At 52.0% G+C, this 19,911-nt stretch overlaps 1 long non-coding RNA gene across 1 annotated transcript; it reads left to right on the forward strand.

Annotated features, from left to right (window-relative positions):
• The first annotated feature begins 15,322 nt into the window (after positions 1 to 15,322).
• LOC106004997 lies at positions 15,323 to 17,493 on the forward strand. Its single transcript, XR_001178140.2, has 3 exons — positions 15,323 to 15,847; positions 16,020 to 16,309; positions 16,557 to 17,493. It is a non-coding gene; the product is annotated as an uncharacterized LOC106004997 (long non-coding RNA).
• Positions 17,494 to 19,911: the final 2,418 nt, after the last annotated feature.

Raw genomic sequence — 19,911 nt, forward strand, 5'->3', positions numbered from 1 at the left:
TCAAAAATTTTAAATTAATTTCTGAAATCTGAAGATGTCATCTAAATATCTAGATTTTGAGCTCTTCTCATAAGGATTTAAAAAAAAAAAAAAAAAAGCCATTCCACCAGGCCTACCTCCCCAACATGGCAGCGATCCCCGGGAGCTACTGTGATGCCCCTTCTGTGGTGCGCATGCCCATCCCTGTCCCAGAGCCCCGGCAGCTGGGGGGCCGTGCTCCTTCCCTGGCTCGCCCCTGCAGCATCTCAGCTCATGTCCCCGAAGATGCTCAAGCACCTTTGGGGACCAGAGATGCCCATGAAAACCTGGGCCTGTTCAAGGCAGAGTTTTAGATGCTAATGGGGGTGTTTCAGGCACGAGAGGATGTTCATGGGGAAGATCTTTGGGGCCAGTTCTAGAAATCCACTCTGAGCACATGGCCCGTTCCCCCTGGAACGGGCTGGGGTGGGGTTGGCTGGGGGGCCCCCCTCGCCAGCCTTTGCGAGACCCTGCCCGTCACTGTGAAAAGAGGCAGAGTGGGTGGGAAGAACCCCAACTGAAAGGACTCTGGCTGGATTCCATCAGGCGGGGTTACTTTGAGCTGTTGGCCACAGACCTGTGATTTCACTGCTCAGAGACTCGGTTTGCTTTTCTGTAGAATGGGCCCAATGGGATCTGCTTCGCTGTAGCTCCAGGGTCTTCGGAAGTGTAAGCAAGGGGAGAAATACAAGGGGAGATTCTTACACATGACATTCCCTGAGCAAATCCCCGCATGGCTCAGCTCTCTTGGAGGGGGCGGCAGAACGGCTGTTGACCAGGGATGGGTTCTCAGGTTGGGCCCCTGGGGAAGCCCAGCACTGCCCTGTCCAGGCCTGGCACCGGCCATGACTCCTGCTTCTCTGGGCTACATCTTACCGTTCAGGTTAGGCATTCACCCCTTCCCCATCTGCAGTCACAGGAGGCTGTGGCTCCAGAGCCTCTTGACGGGACATCCCGGAGCCTGCACCTCTGGTTTGGTGGATGAAATTTGAGGAGGTGACGGGACCCAGCAGCCAGGCCCCCGAATGCAGGCTCAGGGGCTCTACTCCGGTGGTTGAGGGTATGGGCTTTGGTGTCAGGCAGGCCCTAACTGAGACCTGGGTCTGCCACTTCCCCACTGTGTGACCAGTGGGACCACAATGGGCCCAGCGGCCCAACAGCTCTGTCCCTCAGTTGCCTTCTCTATAACATGGGGCTAATCAGAGAACCCACTTTCCTGGGGTATTGTAAGGATCAGAGTAAATGATCCAGGGGCTACAAAGTGCTAGGCTCAGAGCCTGGCACACAGTAGGCCCTCAAGAAATGGCAGCCGCTGTTATGAGAATCTGGCCCCCCGGGACTCCCGGGGAAGGAGGTGCAGTCTCGAGGGCTGCCCTGCCCCCAGGTCCGCTGCAGAGCCCCCACAGGTCAGCTGCACGCTTGAGGACTGTCCCACCTGCCCTATTACTTTTTTTTTCCACATTTGGTGGGGTTACTCCATTCCTTCCAGACCTGACCTGCAGTGTGAACTTGGGCAAGACCCCCGCCCCCTGTCCAGCGACCAGGCCTTAAATCTCATTTGCAAAATGAGGCTGCCTGTGGTTCAGACAAGCTGGGCCTCGGAATGGCAGCTCCGGACCCTAACCAGATGTGGCAGTAGTAGGACTGGTACCCTAAGAGCCATGCCCAGCAGTTCCTTCCCCCCCACCAGTGGGGGACACAGGGAGTCTCTGGGACAGTTCTTAGCTGCTTTGCATCTGGGACTCTCCTTGTCCTCAGGCCTTGAGCTCTGGTATCACTGAGGAGTCTAAATCATCACTCCCATCATTTGTGGAACCCCTCCTGTATGCTCGGCCTGCATTTGCAACATCCTTAGGACACCCTTGCGAAGCAACCATGTGATTCTTCTGCTAAGTGACTTATACCGAGGTCACAGTTAATGTGTGGTAGGGTTACACACAGAGTGACACGTGAGGAGAGGGCTAGCTGTTAGCCACCTGACTCTCCCTTTCCAGGAGCCTTCGGACACGGGCAAAGATGAGCAAAGACCAGTCCTACCCTCTCCTCTACCGTCACCCCAGCCAAGTTCGGGCAAATGTGACTGAAGGGGAAGCTTTGGGAGGTGGGCCCACTGGCCGAGCCTGAGGCCCCAGCTGCAGCAAGACAGTGCCCTGCTGGTCCCCCTCCTCGTGGCACTGATCACATTCACAATTACAGTCCAGTCCTATTACGTTCTGTAAAGTCATTGCTAACAGTGAATTAGCACATACTGAACCATCGCTCCTAGGGGATGTAAAGGGTTAGGTTCTTGTGAGCCTCTGGTTGTAACATTTTCGTCCACCAGTCAGTACCTCGCCTTGTTGTGTGTGTGTTTCTGTTTGAAGACACCTGATTAACGATCTATTGCTGATTCGTTAACATTGAGCTCACGGCCAACAGCAACGTGATTCTGAAGGTGCTGCCCGAATGAGGCTGATCGAACACGCGTTTTCTCTGTAAGACACATCACAGCTTTCTGGTGCCTCGGAACGCTAGACAGCATGTCGGCACCACATTCGGTGCATTTTAAACAGTGAAATCACCAACACAGGGCACGCAAATCCAACAAGTGGGGCGTGAAACAGACTACAGCAAGGACACTTGTTCACAGCACAAGAGCTGAAACAAGAAGGCAGAACATTGCCTTGTTTGACTTCAGCTGGAAACCCGCACATCTAGGTGGCTTAAATTTCTTCCTGTTCCACACATAAGTACGATTGACTGTGAAAGCGCCGTGAGTATCAATTTGGGGGTTACGAATCTCTGCATTTTAGACAGTAGGCAAACTCATAAATAAAGACTCTGTGAATAATCAGAATTGGCTCTAGATACTTGTTTGTGCCTCTGATTATTTAGTTAACGTCCATGGCCACCAAAGCACGCTCTTACTCACCAAAGATTATTTTGTAATCCCAAAGGCCCTGCAGAGATAGACACTTGTTGGAGCCACTGAAGGACAGTTCCTCTTGGCCTCCCTACGTGGCCCGTGGCCTAGGCTTGGGCTGGCATAGGGTCCTCTCTAGTGCTCCAGGATTCTCTGCTGATGGTATTCAAAAGGACAAGTGGGCAGGGAGCCTCTCTCTCTCCGCTCATAGCATTGTGCTCAGGTTCATTAACATGTTGACGCTGGGGCGCTTGGGTGGCTCAGTGGGTTAAGCCTCTGACTTCAGCTCAGGTCATGATCTCAGGGTCCTGGGATCAAGCCCTGCATGGGGTTCTCTGCTCAGCAGGGAGCTTTCTTCCCGCCCCCCACTCTCTGCCTGCCTCTCTGCCTCTGTGATCTCTCTTTCTCTCTGTCAAATAAATAAAATCTTTAAAAACAAAAAACCATGTTGACTCTGCCCTGGGGGATGGGAAGTGGCATTTGGATAGACTCAAAACCAGGAATGTACTGGGAATGCTTGGCTAACATGGGGGAGAGGGGTAACTCCTCTCTCTGGCCTTGGCCTGTGGGCTCCCAGGATAGTCCAGGCACATGGGACCTGGGTGACTTAGGGTGGCTCTGTCCCTTGGCCAGATCCTCCCCAGATGGCCATGGTCACCTGATTTCATTTCCTCTGACTCTATCCTCAAAAAGCAATGTCTGATTGTAATTTGTTCAGAGATTCCTAACCAGAATAGTCTAGTGCGGTCCACGTGACCTTATTTCCTCCCTCTCTCCCTTATTTCTTCTTTCCTTCCTTCCCTCCTTCATTGTGGAGAATGTGGCATTCAAGGATCTCACTTTGCCTTGCCGTGTGACTTAATTACTGCAGGTCTGTCTCTAGGAGTTGACCACTCCAAAATTGAGCCTGGTCAGAGCAAAAGGGGACCCAGACATGGTACTCCCTGTTCAGAGAGGCTCCTCTCAGACGAGGCTGGCCTTTTCCTGGACCACACCTGTCCCAAATGCATCTCCAGATTCCTCTTTCCATCTGTACTCTCAAATATTTACTGATCAACTCTTATGTGCCAGAAGCCATGCTCAGCTCCAAATAGGATAGACATCCTCCCTCAGTCCCTTCACAGAGCTTTCAATCTAGTGGGGGAGCAACCATCACACAAAAATTACATGGTTATCACTTTCTGGGGGAGACATATGAGGGAATAACAGAGGAGATGCGATTGAGACCAGGGTTGGAGAGGGACTCTCCAGGAAGCCACGTTCAAATGGAGACCCTCAAGGATAAGGAAGAAATAGCCAGGTGAAAAGCTAGAGGAAACAGCTTGTGCCAAGGCCCTGAGGTGGGAGAAAGTGTGGGCTATCAGATGAACGGATGGCAGCCAGTGAGGCTGTACACAGACAGCAAGATGGAGGCCCAGGGAGGGCAGGGCCTTGGGGGGTTCACCATGGAGAGTTTGCTCATTACTGTGAGGACACATCAAAAAGTTGGGAGATCAAGGGCAGGGCAGGCAATTAGGGTGTGACTGTCTGGTCACTTAGTGGAGATTGTAAACAGTTGCCTGAAGAGTGGGCTCTCATCATAGGACACAGTGGTAATCTGTCAGACAGAAGCTGCTTGTGACACGCTTACCCGCAAAAGTACTAAGGATCCCCTTGTTGGTCTATACCAGGGATCAGCGATACCTTCCTTGCTTTTGAACAATATCTTCTTAAGTGGGTGAAGGAACAGAAAGTAAAGTTGGGAAAAACAAGACGGTAAAGACGGAGGCTGAGAGAGAAAGAGGCCTCAATTTTCCTCTCTCTGGGGTAATTGCTGAATTGGTGCTCGAGAAGGCAGAAAAGGAATGGCTGACTTATGTCCCTCCACCAGAAGAGGGGAAAGGAAGGGAGGCATGATATTGACTTAAACGCGGGGGATTTAAAAGGCTCCTATGTTCCCACTTTGTGCCTTGCTTCTAACAGACAGCCTGGGACCTTTGAAGTCAGTCTGGCCCAGTGGGGAGCGGGCTTCTGTGGAGACAAGATGCTAACAGGGGCGGGGGAAGGGGGCCAGGGGGCGGCCGAAACTCTATTAGGCATGCTCTAGCAAAAAGAAAGGCAAATCCAATGATAATGTACATCTGTTTCAGGGAATTTATAAGCTTTGAACATTTTTTATGGGCAGATAAGTGGGTCCTTTTCTTACCATAACTTAGAACTTCAAAGCTGAGTGTGTGGATAATGCAAATTGCTGAAATACGAGATTTTTCCTACAAAGAGGTTTCCAAAAAAGACGAGGAGGAAAAAGAGAGGGGGAGAGAGAGAGAACTAAGGCTAATTGATGCCACAGTCTTTTATGTACATGGCAAAAATGGGACAGAAATTGATTTTTATGAAATAAGAAATTGATGGGAGAGACAGGGAGAGGAGGAGGCCAGAGGCAGGTGTGAGGGTGGGGTCTAGGCAGGGCATATCAGCCTAGGCTGTGGGTCAGCTCTGGGGAGACAGCCCTTCAGTCTTGGAGCCCTCACCCTTAGTGAGGAAGACAGGACAAATGGACATAAGGACACTTCACAGGCAGCCAACGCAGTGTCAGCCCAGCGCCTGGTCCATCCAAGTTCCGAGGGGGCACAGGGACAGGGTAGATCCTGGACACCCCGGAGAAATCAGGGGAGGCTTCCTGGAGGAGAGTGGCTATGCAGAGCAGGCATGATCCTGGATGGCTGCGAGGGTGCCAGGTGCGTACCAGGTGACAAAACAGCTGAATCCGGGGATCCGTAGGTTATGCCTCTGCCACCCTGTCATTTGCACACTTTGTGCTTTTCTTGTCTGCTCACCCCGACCCCCAGCAGGTAGGCTGTGAGCTCCTTGAGGCCAAGGGCATAGTAAACACTCAATATATGCTGGAAGGAAAGAAGGAAGGAAGGAAAGAAGGGAGGGAGGGAGGGCTCGAAGGATCAAGGATGTCTTTTCCCTATTTCACGTTTTAATATTTATAACATAGCCAAATATGAGTATCTGAGCTTCGAAAGTTGTTCTTTGGGCATTACGAAATTTGGTTCTTTTTTGCTCTTTTTTCTTCTCCCTCTCCTCCTCTCTTCCTCCTTTTCCTCCTCCTTCAGCACTTCCAGAGAAGCAGGAGACCTTCTGTATTAATTTTACTATTTCTCCCAGCCGCCTTGGCAAAGCCATCCTCTTTACCAGTGATTGGCTCATGATATATCATGTGACCCTACTCTGGCCAATGGAATCTGAAGGGAAGTCTGTGGGCGGGCTTGCAAGAGATCATGGTGGCAGCCATCTTGCGGTGTGATCGAAGACCGCAGAGCAGAGACAGAGCGCCCCGGTCCCGGAGGACGTCACTGAGTATCACTCCTACAGTACCTGGCAGCTGCTCAACATGGACACTCCAGCTGCTTGGCTTTTCTCAGGAGAAATTCCTTGATTTGAAGATTTGAGATCAAGTCGTTTCTTCCGAAGTGATCCTGGAAAATGCCGGTACGGCAGGGGGGAAGTGAGTTGAGGCAGGGACGCCGGGCCGTGTGGACGGTGGGGGCTTAATCCTGCTGGGAACCCCGGGAGCCCACGTAGAACACCCCTCAGAGTTCCACACGCGCGCAACAAGGGCGCCGGGGCGTTTATCCACCCACTGCTGTCCGCCGCCGTTCGTGGGTCGCTCCCGCCGGCGGGCAGAGCAGGCTCTGGTGCAGACCGACCTTCCGCAAAGCCTGGGAGGTGCCGCAGGTGGGAAGTGGACTGGCGGACACAGAAATGCTTTGCATGGGGGCGGGGGGGGGGGCTGAGGGCACCAGCATCCTCTGTTCCTTAGGGTTGTCTGGCCCGTGCCGGGTGATCACGGAGGGTCTTTGAGGAAGAAGAGTGGGGTTGGGACCTTCTCCTGGAGACCCACGGGCAAACATAAGGTTCGGGGCAGGTGTCCGCGGGGGCCTTAAGAATGTGAAAGTGTTGGGGTGGCTTTGGAGGCGCCTGGGTTTACGCCAAGGAAACTCAGTGTCTGCCTTCATCTGACATCTTGCAGCCTCGTTGGGGGATTTCAGCACTCAAGTGGACACCCAACGTCCTCCATTTTGTATCCTCCATCCCTCTCCCCAAAGACCTCCTCCACCCCCCCTTCTTTAGCCACCCCCCTCCCCAGCCTCCTTGTGGGCCCAGAAGTGCCCCACCTCAGAAGCCACAAAAACTGCCACCTCCCTCTGTCCTCCTCCTGTCCTTCTCACAGTCCCTCTTGGTTCTTCCCAATTCACCAGTGTCTTTTCTGGACTTTGTCTCCACTTCCTGCTTGCTCTAGAGTAGCCCCTGGTCTGGATTGCTACCATTCTCTCTACAACCCCTTCAATGCCATCACCCCTGTCTTTCGGCCCCACCCACCTGACAAGAGCCAACTCTGGGAGAAGTAGAGAACTCAGGATCAAGGGCTCTGGAGTCAGAGGGACAATTGTCATTATCCTCACCAGGTTGCCATGGACTTTTCTATTCCTAAACCCAGTGGCTATTTCAGGAGCCACCTTTCTTGACTTCTTGGCTGTGTTTCATGACGGTGACCACGTTCTCTCCCTTTGATATTCTCCCTCCACTCATGGACTCTGTGCACCAGCTGCTTGTTGCTCCCCTGTACATTCTCCCTTTCTTCTTGGTAGTAGAACCTCTGGTTTTGAGTTCTAAGAATAAACGCTATAGTTCTCAGACTCTAATACAACTCAATTTTTTCCATGAAACTCTAGTCCGAAGGAGGACTAGCCCTGGGGATCTTTTTGAAGAGCTAGCTTGTTTATTCCCATTGTGCCTCTTCTCCATCCCCTCTTCCATTCTGCTGCCTGGAAACCCAACGCTTTGGACCATGAGGACAAGGACAATGCCTTAGAGAGGGTGGAGTGGCTGGAAGAAGCCTGTGTTTCTGAGGAACAGGACTTCTCCGGCAGACCTGGATGCCTGCCTTTAGACTATTCAATGAGGAAGAAATCCAACTTTTCACTTGTTTAAGCCACTTTCTCTTGCAACCAAACTGAGTTCTCAGTGAAATGACTTTCTGGACATCAAGCCCTGTTGGACATTCTCTAGCCCCTCTGGACCACATTTAGCAGGACCACCTTGGACCACTTTGCTGAATCCTCCTTTAAAAATGGCTGCATTGAAACTGGGTACGTGAGACCTCTCTGTACTGTCTCTGCAGAATCTGTAAGTATGGCAAAATAAAAAGTTTATAAAATGGCAGCATTGTTGCAGTCTTGATCCTGGCTCCCTTTCTTCTCCATGGCCTGACTTCCTAGGATCTCATCCACAGCCATAGCCTTGATGACCATCTCTAGGCTGTTAACAAGGGATCCCAACTGCGTGCCCCCAAACAAACTTGCCATCCTACCCCAAAACTTGTTTCACGCTTAGTAAAGGTCAAGGGGCCAGCTATCTCCCACCCCAGCCGACCAGGCCTCTGTGAGGCACTCCTGCCTGCTTCCGGCCTCACCTTCCCTCACACCCTCACTTCCCTCCCCACCCTGCCCCACTGTACCTCCTTGTCCTCGAACAACCAAGTCCTCTGCTCCCCTTCTGTCCTGGGAGCTGTCCTTTCCCTGCTGAGCCTTTTGCCCCTGCTCTTAGCCTGGCTTCCCTACCTCGGAGCCTGAGACAAGAGCTTGAGCGCAGATGACGTTTTGGCAGAGGGATGCCAGCAGGAGCAGTGAGGGGACAGGAGAGTGAGCTGCAAGGTGACAAGCTGACACGAGGAGGCACAGAACTCTACAGATGTGTACAGAGCCCAGCACTCCCAGAGTGTCTACCTGTGGGACGATCTAGCCTCCTGATCTGGGTCTCGGGGGGCTTCTCCCAAAGAAGCCACCAGATGGGTGCTGATGCTTCCCAACCCCACCGACTGGCACGCTGTGTGCTTGCAAGCAGGCCTCTACAGGCCTGGAGAAGGCCCGAAGTCCTTGCAGGAAGACTGGGCACAGCATGGGAAGCGATTCTGCTGGGGGGCGAGGCGAGTCTGTGCTTGAGGGGCTGTCCCTGACCGCAGGCCAAAACAGCAGGGGTCTGTGGGTCTATGCTGCCTCCTTCAAGACCAGCTTCTCCAGGAAGTCCTCCCTTACCCCCAAGCCTGGGGCAGATGTCCCTCTCAGGCTTCCCCACACATCCCTCGGAGTGCAACTACTTGTCTTTTCTGCTTAGCTCTAAACCACTTTAAGGCACAAATGAGATGAGGTGACAGAACTTAAAATAAAGCTGTGGATATGAAGTCACAACAGAGCAAGAGAAGCGTGGAGCTGCTTTAAATGTATAGAAAGCTGGAACTGGGTTTTAGGAGAGAGTAGACAGGCTTGGGGACCCACAGAGCTGGGGTGCGGAAGCAGCCCGTTCCTTGTTCGGGGCACTCTGCAAAACCGTGGTGTGAAAATCCCCTTGTAGGCAAAGCCCCGCACATAGGATCCTCCTGCCAACTTTGTGCAACAGGCTTTCCATCATGCCCATTTTACAGATGAGGAAGGTAAGCCTCTCTATCCCGCCCCCCTCACCCCGCCCTGCCACACACACATGTACACACGTTAATTGCAGTCTGATTCCTGATGACCTGGGATCCAGCTTGACCAGGCTCCACGGCTTCCCATCTCATGGCGGATGGTGGCATGGGGCAGGGAGGGGTGTCAAGCCCGCCGGAGGACGGGCAGGTCTTCCCCTCGCCAGTCAGACAAGCATCACGTACCGCCCGCCCCCGGGGGGCTTCAGACACAAGGATGATGGAAAGCGAGAATACAATTTCCTGATAAAATAGAAGAGGCGATTAAGTTAATGAAGGATCATTTTGCTGGTTTGAAAACTATAATTAATAGGCATTAATTGTATATTTAGAAGTTGAGCGTGGCGTGGGCTCGGGAGCTGTCTCAAACACAATGACTCTGTACGCTGCATAATAAAGACAGGACCCAGATGGTCCTCAAAGCCCCTAACGAGAGCTTGGCGCGGGGCTGCTGTAATGATAAAAGATACCACTCGCTGTTCTGCTCTTCCTTTAACGACATCCTTTCCGAGATGATGCTTATCATTGGTACTTTCATCTTCAGTTAAATAGCATATGGCCCCAGCTGATTAAAACCCCCTCCTGGTTTTAATCAGCAACTCAGGATCAGGTTTCTAATGGTGGCGGTGGTGGCCTCGCTGGGTCCCGTGGTAAGCTTTTGAACGACATCTAAGTCTGGAGGGGGGAGATGGAGGGGATGAGGGGCTTGGAGCGGACCCTGTCCGAATCCTGGGTGTCAGGTGGGTCACTCTGGTCCTCCTGGGATGACCTGAGCCAGGAACCAGTTCCAAGGATGCCTCAGAGATCAGGCTGGTCTGGCTCAAGCTATGTTCAGGGGATCAGGCCTGGTTAATGTTGGCTGTGGCAGGGAGGCTGGGCTGTCGGATCCCCTCATTCTTATAGAAAGCTTAAAAGGTTTAGAGGCGCCTGGGTGACTCAGCCAGTTAAGCGCCTGCCTCTTGATTTTAGTTCAGGTCTTGATCTCAGAATTATGAGTTTGGGCCCCAGGATGGAACCCCACACTGGGCCTGGAGCCTACTTAAAAAGAAGAAAAAAAGTTTAAGGGACACTCTGCAGGGGCCACTCACCCAGGGAGGAAGAGGAAAGACCCCACAGGGGACCTGAAGATGGGAATCAGACAGATGGCATTTGACTCTCGGCCCCACTGCCCAGGGTTGTGAGGTATCATCAGTCTGAGACTCACTCTTCTCATCATTATCGGATGACTTCTGTTCATTGATGATGCCCATTGTACAGATGGCAAAACTGAGCCTCCGTCAAGGGTTGAAACCTGACTAGACTTGGTTGATGAGTCAGGAAGGATGGCGGCATAGAAATATGGGTCTGGGGAACATTTGGGAGGATCTGCCTGATTTTCCAGCACCCCACCCTCTACCCACCAGCTCCTGAAGGACTGAAACCGTATCTGTCCTGTGTATGTTCATCCACATCCATGCTGCTTATAGTGTCCGGTTCTGTTGATCCTTAGTAGGTGTTTTTGAAGAGATCAGGGATCCCATGGGCAGTGGCAGAATGGGCAGCTGCTGGGGTGTCCAAAAGGTAGGTAGTGGAAATTTCTATCAATCGCCAACTCCTCACATGTTTCTGGTGTGTCCCAGCCCCCTTGAAGCTAGCTGGAGCCACAAGGCTAGTTTTGGCCAGGGGACTACCAGTGGGAGTGACATGGGTGGAAATGCTGAGTCTGTGCATATCTTTGCAGTTCTCTCTGCCCGGAGATAGCAGAGCCGTGAGAGCCAAGCAGCCTGGTCTGCGGAGACATTGCATTGTCCTGGAAAGTCTCCTGACTTTCTCTGGGCTTTGTGAGAGCAGGAAGGTAACACGTCATGTGTTAAGCCACTGAGATGTCAGATGAGTTTGTTACTGCCGCAAAATGCAGCCTTATCCTTACTACCTCGAGACAGTTACTGAACTTGAGTTAGGGCAGGGGTGCAGTCAGAGAGCTGTATGACCCTAGAGTGCCAGGTTAAATTTCATCTGGTCAACCTCTGCCCTCACTCACACCCTGTGGGCCCTCCCTCTTCTCTGGGTCAGTCCTGGCAGGCTGTTGAGTGGCGTGCCCAGAAGGGGGCTGAGACAGATGAGCCGGGAGGGACGTGGAGGTGGTGGCTGTCCCTGGCCTTGCTAGCTGGCTTGGTGCGGGCCCATGGGGGAGGCATGGAGGTCACTGTACCAACTTCTGGAGCTGCTGAAGGTCCCTGACACACTTGTGAACCAGAAAGATCAATCACTGGGCTCTGGGGTCCCCACATCTCTTCTTAATTACTTTCACTTAGACACTTAGACATTTAGATAAATTAACTCTATGCAGTGAGGAGAGGCATTACTTTCCTCTCCTCACTGCATAGAGTTAATTTATCTAAATGTCTAAGCCAGCATCAGAATCACCCATAAGGCTTGTGAAAATCACAACGTGCTGGCCCAACACCCAGTTTTTGGTTCAGTAGGTCTGAGGCAGAACCTGAGAGGTTGCATTTCTAACAAGTTCCGAGGTGACCCTGATGCTGGTCCAGAGACCATGCTTTGAGAACTGCTGGTCTGGGCTTCTATGGCCCTGTTTCTCGAAGACCAGGCCCTCTCCCGGGGTCACCTTGCCCTGGCATTTGTGTCCATCCCATGAACTCTTGTTCCCACCAAGTCTCCACATTGCCAGACTCCCCCCCACTGCTTCTAGGGGGCTCTAACCCACCTAGATAACTGGGGAAGTCCATGGAATGCCTGAACTTTCTAACACAGGTCTTCCTGAACTCTGGGGCTGGCTGACTAGAGTTGTTCCCTTTGTTCTAGACATATGGCCCCCCAGAGATTTGAATGCAGCTATATAATCAGGACTCTTTTGGTTGTAAGTAACAAAATCCTGAAATAAATCTTAAAGGAGGAATTATCGGCTCTTGAAAGATCCAAGAGATAGTTCTAGGGCCTTCAGGCATGGCTGGATCCAGGAGCGCAATCAGTGTTGTCAGTGCTCAGTCTCCCTCTCCCCTAGCTTCAAGATTAAGTACTGAGTGTGTGTCAGGATAAGGAGATGAGAGTTGGAGGAACATATTCCTTGTTGCTGCTGCCTCAGTCCCTGAACCCATAAAATGGGACAGTTAAGTTAGGGAAAGTGATAGAGGTTGTGGGAGTCATAGGGCTGTGAGGACTTTTGATCCATTCCTCTAGACTGTCTCTTGGGTGGGAAGATATCCAGGCAGAGAGAACTCCAGAGGTGTGACTTACCTTAGGAACTCTCTATGTGGTATGCACTTGAGTGAGCCTCAGTTTCCCCATCTGAACTTGTGCCATCCAACAGAGACTCTTGCAGTATTGGTGTGTGATGAGCCTGGAAGGAACTGAAATTGTGCCTGAAATGTGATGGAAGAAATTGTATTTGTCAAATCCTTGGGGTTAAGGAGGGATCATAGTAGGGAGCGAGGCACCTAAAGTCACATGTTCAGGTGTCAAAAGGATGATAGTGGGGCATCTTGGTGGCTCAGTTGGTTAAGCGTCTGCCTTCAGCTCAAGTCATAATCTCAGGGTTCTGGGATCGAGCCCCACATTGGGCTCCCTGCTCAGTGGGAGCCTGGTTCTCTCTCCCTCTGCATCTCCCACAGCTTGTGCTCGCTCTCTCTCTCAAATAAATAAATAAATAAAATAAAACAAAAAAAAGTGGCCATCTTTTGTTAGAACGAAAGAAAAACCTCATGAGTTGAAGCAAAAAAAAAAAAAAAAGGGTGTTTTCTGCATCCGTACACAGGTGTGGTTTGATCTAGGTGCTCAAGATCATCAGGACTCAGTGGACCATTTCTCCCTCCATTTTCTTTGGCTCTATTTCCTTAGTCCCTCTTGGGCAAGCTCTCCAACAGCTCCAGGCTTACATCCCCATCCCACCAAGACCAATTGGAAGTGCTGCCCTCTCTCCTAGCTCTGGGTCCAATTAGAGCCCCAAGATTCCTTCTCCATGGTTCTGATTGGGTCATATACCTACCTTGGAGCAAGTCTCAGTCACACACACAGCCCACAGCTGGGGCTGGGGCCATGCCTCCCGAATTAAATGATGCTGGAGGCATGGTGGTTTATTCCGAAGCAAAATTGGGATGCGCTGCCCAGAGAAGGAAATGCATGCTGGGAGGCCCACCAACTGATGTCAGCCACTGGCACCAAATTATCAGCTTGCCTGAGGCCCCCTCCTCCATCCCTGCTCCAACCTCTAGCCTTATCTCTCCCCTGCTTAAATCTTAAATGCCACCCAGCCCAAGAAACCCTGCCCTCTGATCCTCCTTCTTCTAGGAGAAAGGAAGGGGGGGGTGGTGGTAGCAACCACATTCTCTCATTAGTCTTTCTGACATCTTTTGTCACCTATCAGGGGAACAAGCAAGTCCTTTGATCACAGCAAAAGGAGAAAGAGTATTTAAAACACGGCCTGTGAAGATTTGCTGAGCAGAAGGTGGGAAAGGCAGTCAGTGGCAGTTTTCAAAGCAGAAACATGATTTCCAGCCTCTAGACTTGCTTGTCTGAAGATTGCTAAGGAGGATTTGCCTGCCGCCTGGGTTTTTAAATGGGCCAAGGAGCCCCAAAGTCAGGGGAGGGGGGTCGGACTTGGTGGAAGGGGGTTTCTGGAAGCAAAATGGCAGCCCAGGCTTTGATTCGTCATGAACCACAGATGTTAAGGCTGAATTGTCAGCTGGAGGAGAGCACTGGCATCACCACAGACCCTGTATGGGACTTCAGACATGTCCCCTCCCTGCTCTGAGCCTCAGTGTCCACTGTGTATGAGTGCTGGACCAGAGTTCAGAAATGCCCCCTTTCCCTCAGGATCCCCCCAAGTGCCCCCCCATATCCACCCCACCTTACTATGATTTACAAAGATTCCTTTTGCTGTAATGCTTTTAATTGAATAAGGAACATTTCTGTCACCCACATAAATGGGGGGGGGGGTGAAACAATAGCTGGTCCATACAAAGAAAAATAACCAAGAAAAGAGCATGTCCTCGTGTCATCAAACCCTAGCTAGGTCATGTTGCCCACTGGAAAGCCCCGAGAGGACAGACAGCTGCTCCCTTCGTAAAAATCCGGGATGGGCAAGAGGGAGGTAGGTTTCGGGTGGAGGCTTTCTCCTGGCCATGACAGGAAGGAGAGAAAGGGACTGACATCACCGCCTGGTTCAGGCGGTTTAAAGAATGAGCTCACGGGGTGGGCTGCACCCCAGTCTGGGATGAACTTGACCCAGGAGCCGGAGGCCCCGCCTACTGCTGTATGCACATGCGCAGAATGGTCCTCCCTGCAGAAGGAGTGAGTTCATCCTGTAGGTTCCTGAGGGGTCTCGGGGACATCTGGAAGGTTCCTGCAGCTTGTCTCCTACCCCCCATCCCCACCAACAGCCCCTCCTGGTTGCAGGGCTCTGCTACTGCTGTTTCTGAGGTGTCTTCAGGGAGCCAGGGAAAGAGGCCAGGGATTCAGGGTCACTTTGTGTCCTACCCTGCTCCATCCTCTCCCCTCCCCTCCCCTGCAAGGGCTTCTACGTTTAAGGTTGGGTAGGGTCTAGGCTGGGTTTTTCAGAAGGAGATTGGAGGTGGGCAGGGAAGGGGCGGGAGGCAGGGCACAAGATCTGCTTCCCCTCCAACAAGGGGTGCCTGCGACACCATTCAGTAATTATCCCTCAAGCACCTTTTATCTACCAGACACCGGGCTAGGCCATGTGACTTAGAAGGCCTGGTGCAAAATGAAAATAGGGGACCCTTGTTCACAAAGTACTGAGAAATCTGACAGTGACAACAGTGACAACGGAGACTTACACCCAGCCCGAGGCCCTTCTGGGGAGGGGTCATGTGGGATTGCTGAGGTCGACCCTCTATGACACCAGCCCTGCCCCACCCTCCTCGAGGTGCCCAGGGCAAGTGCCTGATGAGCTGTGCCCCAGAGGGACTCCCTCACAGCCAGAGCAAGCGTCCCCAAGATGATGTCCCATGGGGCCCCGGGCTCTTAAAGAAATACGTGGAAGATCAGGAGCCTCTCAAACAGAGAGGTGGGCTTTGAGATGGGCAGTGAGATGATCCACCTCTGCGCGGAAAGTTCTCTCTGAGTGCAGTGGGGAGCGAGCAAGGGAGGAGGCCGTGAGAAGCCAGCAGGTGCCGGAGCTGTCAAGGGGAGCTGGGGTCAGGCAGGAACCGGGGGGGCAGAGAAGGGGTGGGGCCCAGGGCCTATGGGGAGGGCAAACAGCAAGGAGTCCCAGATGGATTCAAGGCCTGTCGTCTGCTCACTCAGCCCCCAGGAGTGGCCCCAGGTGCCCAGGGCGGGACAAGGAGGAGATAGACCCATCCCCACCACTGCAAAGAGTAGCGCAAAGGACTAGACACCTGCTTTTGGGGGGCCCGCGCAGGGTGCAGTGGGATCCTGTGATGGCCCGAGATGGGATGATGCTGGTAAGCTGTCATTTGGCTCAGTCCTTGCACATGTATTTCACAAAATCCTGGGATGCCACTACCCAGTATGCCCCTGACCCTCTTATGTCGGGAGCTGAATTGCGTCCCCTGTAAAGATAGGTTCACGTCCTAACCCGTGGTACCCAGGGGCATGCCCTTGTTTGGAAATCAGGTCTTTGCAACCGTGATCAAGTCAAGATGAGGTCCTATGATTGGGAGGCGTCCGAATCCAATGACGGGCGTCCTTCTGAGAAGAAGCAAACTGGGACACAGACATACGCAGAAGGGACACTTCTACGTGAAGATGGAGGCAGAGACGGCAGTGATGTATCTAGAAACAGAGGAAGCCGGAGGGGTGCCGCCTGAAGCCAGGAGCTGGGCATGGAGCTGGTTCCCCCTGGAACATCGGAGGGAACGTGGTCCTGCTGACACGTCAAGTTCACACTTCCAGCCTCCAGAGCTGTGAGAGAATTCATTTCTGTGGTTTTAGCCATCCGGTGTGTGGGTGTGTGGTGAGGTGCAGCGCAAGGAAACGGATACAACTTACAAGCAGAAAAACTGCAGCCGAATAAATGGGGTGGAGGGGAGGGCTGGCTCAAGGACAGCCGGGGCTCGAGGACAGCTGGCGCTCGAGCTCCCCCAAACTACAGGGACTGCAATCTGGGAGGAGAACCTCCGCAGAGGAGAATAACCAACTTCTGTTTTCCAGAAGCAGCCAGACGGGCAAAACCCAGAGACACCCAATGCTGGACTCTCAGCTCCTTCCCTGGCCTCTCTGGCTCCCTCTGGACCCTGCAGAACATTCTGGAGCATCTTCTCACATCTGCAGACCCCTGCAGCCTGTCTTGTGGTTGCAAAGACACCAGGGAGAAGCTGCTCTAGTGGGTACTCGCTCTGCAAGGAGCTGGCTGCACAAGGGCTGCTCAGTAAAGTGAGATGATAAGAGTCAAGAGAGATGATCCCAAGGAAAAGGGCCCAGGGTCCTAGTGGACCCCCAGCTAAACACGACCAAGTGATAAACAGGTCTTGAGATTTGATGGATGAACAATTCTATCCTAGTGATTAGGTGAGAAGCCAGGTGTACCATTTTGAAAAAAAGGATGTTAAAAAACATCAAGATTTATGCCTTTCTTTTTGGAATGAATGCTTTTTTTTTAAATTCTTGAATTCTTGGAACAGAAGAGCAAGTCCAGGGATGCGAGGCAGGAAATCAGTTCAAGTCTTGGCTCTTTTAGGCTACTGCTTTGTGACCTTGAGATTCTTTCCAGTCAGCAAAGTGACCTGACTGGTTTACCAGAGTGGTTCTCAAACAGTGCTCCTTCGAGCCCCACGGGTACCCCAGGGTCTGAGGTACAGCCCCCTGGCCTCCCAGCCTGAAGAGCTTGGCTTTGGTCTTTCTCATGTATTGGGTTTCTGTATCAAATTTCATTTGAAAAAGCCTCTGTGGCTTTAAAAGAAAAAAAAAAAAAACAAAAAAACAAAAAAAGACTTTGAAACCTGAACCGGATTAGCTCAGGAGTCCCCTCCAACCCAAATACTCCCAGATTCTCTGTCAGAATGACAAACTCTGTTCCTGTACACTCCATCCTGTTTAGAAGGTATTGCAAAGCGTCCTCTCTGCTGTTTCCTGTAAGCTGGCATCTTATTTATCCACAGGAGCTATGTTCTTCTGGGACAGGATTGCTGCTGAACACAATCTTCCTGCTGGGGAACTGGGCGGCCTTAAGGATCGGGAGAAGGCAAGCAGAGGGAGGCGGGTGGTCTTCCTGAGAGCCCAGAGGCACTGCGTCCTGCAGTTGGGGAAGCACTCCTAGGGGAGCGGGTGGGGATGGGCAGGAGGATGGCACAGGAGAGAAAAGTGTGGGCTCCGTCTGACATCAGATCTCAGCTCCCTCTTACAAGCCAGTTGACCCTGGGCTGGCCAGCTGACCTCTTCACCTCAGCCTTCTTGCCTGTAAAGCAGGGGTGTGGTAAGAGCGCCTACTCCATAGGGCTATTGTAAGGGTTGAGTGGGGTAAGAGTGGAAGGGGCTAAACCAGGTGCCTGGCAGGGGTGCTTTCTGTGTACCAGGCATCAGGAGCCTCAGTGGCGATGGTGACGTTGAGGCTGCTTGGAGCCTGGATGAGAATCCAGCAAAGGCGGGGGTAGTGGGAAGACTGGCCTTGATCACTTCCTAGCCCAGGCATCTCCTTTCAGGACCCTCTTCCAACAAGCGCCCCAGACCCTACAGCTATCTATAGACAGTGTCACAGTTAGCACAAGAAACACTGAATTCATACATGCTGCATCCATCCTTCCTTTACTGAAATATTTTTATTGTGAGATATAATGCAAACAGACAGCCCCTAAATACAAGTGCACAGCCGAACCATTATTACAAAACAAATATCCTTGTAACCACTGCACAAGACTAAGAACAGGCTGAGATCTGCAGTGTTCCCCCCATATCGCCCCTTCTCTGGAAGTAATAACCGCTATCTCGACTTTCATATTAACCCCTTCTGCTTTTTTCTTTTCTTTAGGGGTTTTGCAATCTAAGGAAGCATCCTTAAACAACCATCATTTCCTGTCTCCTCTTCTTGAACTTCATTCAGTGGAATCCCAGAGGCTTTATTCTCTCGTGTCCGACTGCTCACACTTGGCCTTGCTTGTGAGCTTCGACTGTAGATGTGTAGATGGTGTATTGTGGCAGTTTGTTTTCATGGCTATATAATATTCCAACTTACAAATATGAATGTCAATACCCCCTATCTACGGAACGGTCTCACTGTTGATGGACATTTGGGTTGTTTCTAGCTGGGGGATACCCTGGGGAGTTGTCCTGCTCAGAAATTCCGGTTAGTGTCTTCTGGTGAACATGCGTGCCTCTCTATCTGTAGGACATGCTCCTAAGAGGGCATGGGATCGGTCCTCCTGTAAGAGTTTATGCTCAGCTTCAGCAGATGGTTTTCCTAGTGCTTGTACCCACTGCCACTCAAACAAACAAGGTGGATTTTTTTCTTTCTCCTCCCACTCTCTCTCTCACTTCCCTCCTTCCATTCCCCTATCCATCCAAGCCACTGGTTACCAACAGCCTCTAGAGGTGGCCCTGGGTAGGTTAATTCATGGTGAAAAGAAGTCAAAGTGTGTGGTTATTCTCCCCCGATTCAGTAGGCAGATGCATGAGAACCCCTCAGCACCAGCCCCGGCTGAAGAAGGTCGGAGGTTGCACCCTAACCCCCCATCTTGGGAAGCCTTGTGGTAGGGCTTCTGAGGGTGCCTACGCCCTTCCCCCATACCTGAGAAAGGGCCCTGCGGCTGTACAGGCGGAAGCTTACTCCAGCCCCGCCCCCAGGAACCAGCAGGTTAAATGTCCCACCGCAAGGGCAGGCCACCCTATATTTTTAGGGACCTTATTTTGTTAGCAGTTGCGGTTTCATTCACTTCCTTCTGAGAGCCCCTGGAGGTGCGGGGAGCGACCACACGGGGGCCTCCTTCCGCCCCTTGGGGTCTGTGTGCTGCGGGAAGAGCACCTCGGAGCAGAAAAAGGAAGTGAGGTCCTGAACCCCAAGTGAGGGTCGCCTGGGGACCCCCAACCAACACTGGTGGGGAAGCGAGGGAGACGGGTGGCAGAAAAGGACGCAGCGAAACGTCAGCGCCTTCCCAGCAAAACTTTCTTCTTCGTATTATTTCAAACCCCTTCGAACGGTTTTTCAAAGTCTTTTTTTTTTTTTTTTTTTTTCCCTTTTTGGAGAAAAGCTCAATTTCCCTGCGCTCCCCCCACCCCTTCTCCAGCATTGCGCGGAAGCTCTAGGAGCCGCCTGTGTGGCGGCGCCATCTGCCGGCCGCTTCTTAAATTGCGGGGTGAGATCCGGCCTCCGTCCCGCCTCCTTCCAGAAATGCCCAGACGCAAAGGGGGAGAAAGAAGCTTTCAATAACCTTCAGTACAACAACAGTGAGCAAAAATCTACACTGGATCTCTAGGCATTTGCTGCAGTGTTGCCTGTAATCAGGAAAATTACATTATAATATGATTAAAATAAAGATAATATGGAAATTGTTATATATTATAGGCAAGTGTTCAT

Source organism: Mustela putorius, unplaced genomic scaffold (assembly GCF_011764305.1).
Source record: "Mustela putorius furo isolate JIRA1106 unplaced genomic scaffold, ASM1176430v1.1 tig00000174_pilon_pilon_pilon, whole genome shotgun sequence".
In the NCBI taxonomy this organism is placed as follows: Eukaryota; Metazoa; Chordata; class Mammalia; order Carnivora; family Mustelidae; genus Mustela; species Mustela putorius.